The sequence below is a fragment of the Pteropus vampyrus genome, unplaced genomic scaffold, assembly GCF_000151845.1.
Source record: "Pteropus vampyrus isolate Shadow unplaced genomic scaffold, Pvam_2.0 Scaffold100, whole genome shotgun sequence".
In the NCBI taxonomy this organism is placed as follows: Eukaryota; Metazoa; Chordata; class Mammalia; order Chiroptera; family Pteropodidae; genus Pteropus; species Pteropus vampyrus.
The window spans coordinates 535057-538580 of record NW_011888881.1 but is presented as its reverse complement, the minus strand read 5'-3'; positions in this window follow the sequence as shown (position 1 = coordinate 538580).

Here is a 3524-nt window from a genome sequence, read left to right as displayed (position 1 = left end):
TCTTCAGCTCAGTCAGCCTCGGCTAATCCAGGGGCCACTGACCGGACGATGGAGCTGAGAGACGAAAACACTGTTTCGAGGAGTAACGTTAGAAGCCAGGCCTTCTAACACTTTCCGCCATCGCACAGAAGTGGCGGCCATCATCCCTAACTGGTTCGCCCCGTCACACAGTCCGGCTGCTGAGGCAAAATGCTACTTCAAAGAACCCTCCAATCAATTCGTCAATGAGTATTTATTGCAAGGCACTGTGCTAGGCACTATGGAGAGTACACGGAAGAGAAGGCTGACGTTCCTGCCCCCAGGAGCTTACAATCTAGTTGGGAAGGCAAGGCACACAGACAGGGGAACAGTACAAGAGCTGAGCGAAAACGCAAGACAACAATACAAGAGATTTCCAGACGTCGTGCCTGGCTGATAGCGACGTGAGCGGTGCTCACGGGGTTCGCAGCTAAGTCCGAGGAAGGACGTCCCAGAGGACTGGCGGGTGGCGAGGCTTCACAGACCAGCCGGGACCGTAGGGACGTGGGTGACAAAGGAGAGCGGGGAAGGTTATTGCAGAAGGAGCAGCCACATGACCGAAAGGCACAGAGGTGAGACCAAAAGCAAGCCGTGTTCAGGGGCCAGGGAGGGCTCGGAGTGGCTGGGTACCGGGTCAGCTTGGGAATAGATTTAAAGGGGCCTTAAAAGCTCAACTTTAGACTTTATTCTTCTAGCAGCGGGGCTGGGCAGACCTCAGAAGGACAGATGATCCCCTTAGCTTAGATGTACAAAGGACTTAGCTCATCCAGAGGAAGCATTTGAGTTTGAGCTTCTGGACGTTTATTTGTGGGGTTTGACCCTCTCTACCTCCAAAGAGGATTTCAAACGGTGTCTTCGGAGTCGTCCACTCCCAGGGACTAGCTCAGGGGTGTCTAGCTTTGGACCCTGGCCAGGGACTTTTGAGTCCTCCATGACCTTGAACTGTAACTAGCACAAGGGTGAGCTAACAAATTCTCTGACAGGCAGGTAGGAAAAATGCTCCCGAAAGACAAGTATCTTTACGAATGACAGAATATTTATTAACAATACCTTTAAAAAAAGATTACATATGCTAGATCACCGGTAAATATCATTTACACTGGGGCTGGGAACTACCTGGGGTGTCATTTTTTTTTTCATTCATTTTATTATTTTATTGTTTTTTTTTATGTGTGTGTGTGTATGATTTTAAATTTTGTTTTATTTTAACATAGAAGCAACCGTATCAAACTAAGAAAGGAACACAGCTTGAAATACTGACAATATTTTTCTTTTTCCGGTTACCACCCTAGTTTTTTACACAAGTGGAATCCTGATTATGACTTTATTGGATAAATATAGCTAGAAGGTCGAAAAGTTAACTTATGTTATCTGTAAGCAAAAATGACAAATTGCAGGCAAATTCGAGCTTTCTGAGAAAGAAGAAAAGGTGGCAGCGTGTTTACATGGGAAAAGTTTTATAGAAAATTTCATTGCCTTTTATACTGGTCCACTAGCGTCAGCTTACAAAACCTCCCCTGTTATAACAAATAGTTCTTTCATAAGAATACGGTCTTGTTGATATTGTCGTTTTCCAATGTGTGATTTTAAGACTTAGAAGGTAAAGCGTATAAAGCAACTAAGCTACCGACTGCAAAACAGGAGATTCGTAGAGACACCATACAGTTGTACTAAAGATCTTTCATAGAGTCATGGAAAAAATTCTCTGCGGCAACTATTTGCTGAAATACGAGAAACCTGCCAAGCTCCGTACATGATTCTGATTCAGAAGAAGGGCTCCGTTATTAAAGAGGTACACATATTATATATACGAAATTCTAGAAAGGAATTATGAATCCATGAACAGAGAATTACCTTTTCTCAAAATGTACATTCAAAACAGATACATTTAAAGATAGCAAAGTTACCTTTCATCCTTTGAAGGGCTTGGTTGACTGTAGTCACTTTTGGTCTATGTTACTACAGGATGCGTAACTTCGAATTTAAGGTCTAAGATAACACAGACAGTGCTAACTCAGCAGAGCGACACGGGGGTCTTACTGTACCGTGCTAAGTTCGGGGATGGGAGTATTGCACAAGGTCTCGGGCAGTTAGTTAGGCTTTGAAATTGTGGCCATTCCTGAAACCGTCTCAAGCTGTGTCGAACAACAAAATTCACCGCCGGGCGGAAAAACACACTGTACACGTCAAAGGATTCTGGTCGATGTGTTAACCACCCAAAAAGTCCCTTAAGTTACAGACAGCAGCCTGGAGTTACAGACCAGGTCCCCAGCTGTTCTGCCACTGGATCCTTGTAAAACTGTACAAGTAACTGGCGATTTATTTACCAAGATGAGTTTCAAACTCTATCTTTAAAAGAACTATTTGCAAACGATAATAATTGTATGATTGTGTTGCCATTGCATTTTATAGCAGAGGAAAAAATTAATATCTACATTTCATGTTAACTTTAAAAAATTCTATAAAACACTAAATATATAATAAAAAATATGCATATAAGGACATATGTAAACTGCTTTGGTAACATCGTGTTACAGATGTCTTCAGTGCATTGCAGAGTTTCCAAGGAAACTTCAGACAAAGCTAGGTTTGCTTTGAGGAAGAACTGTATAATGCCATTCCTAAAGAAGCAAAAAACATTTTTTTTTTTCCAGTAATAAGATATACTTGAACGACAATATTACTTAGTACTGGGTGTCTTCAAAACAACTAGCTAAATGTCGCTTATGTTATAAACAGCAAGTCCTCTAGGCAGCCTTTGTCATAAGCTGGACCTGGCCGTGAGGGAGATCATGATGGTGCTGATGGCGGACAGTGTGCAGGCGTTCGAGGTGGAAGGACCAGCTCCTCGGGCATAGGCATCTGGAAAGAGAGAGCAGGTCACTCAGCGCGGCCTCACCCCGGCCGCCGCGGGGCGTGAGGCCGCGGGGCTTCTGGAAACTGTCAAAGTGGCCCGATGCCACTGGAAATGACTGTTCCTAACGAGTTTTTGACATCGGTCCCCTGACCGCCTGGCTGTGAACCCGGGAGCAGGTGACGGGACATTTCCGGGCCTCCGTGTACGCGTCTGTACACCGAGGCCATCCACAACTATCAGGGGAAGAGACCGCGACGTCACCGCTGACATCGGTGAGAAATATTAGCGGTTGTTAATGATGCGGCTGAATGAAACCCTTCTGAGCTCTGCGTTTGCCCGAGCAATCCGGCCGCTTGATTGTCACAGAAACCCGGTGAGCGCCCGGTCCTGTTGTTACAGAGTCTGGCAGACGAGGCCATGGGGGCCCGGGGAGGGAAGGCGGCGTGTCTGAGACCGAGACTCGGCATGAGCTGAACTGGGATTCAAACCCCTGGCTGTCTGCACAGACTCCCCTTTAGAAACAAAAAACAGACAGCTAAAACTCAGCCCTTCGTAAATTTTTTTCTCGTAGGTCTTCTGTTCTCCATACCGAGAGGTTACTGCCCGTCATTCGGCGGCAAGATCTCTGAGCAACAAAATGGAAGAGCTC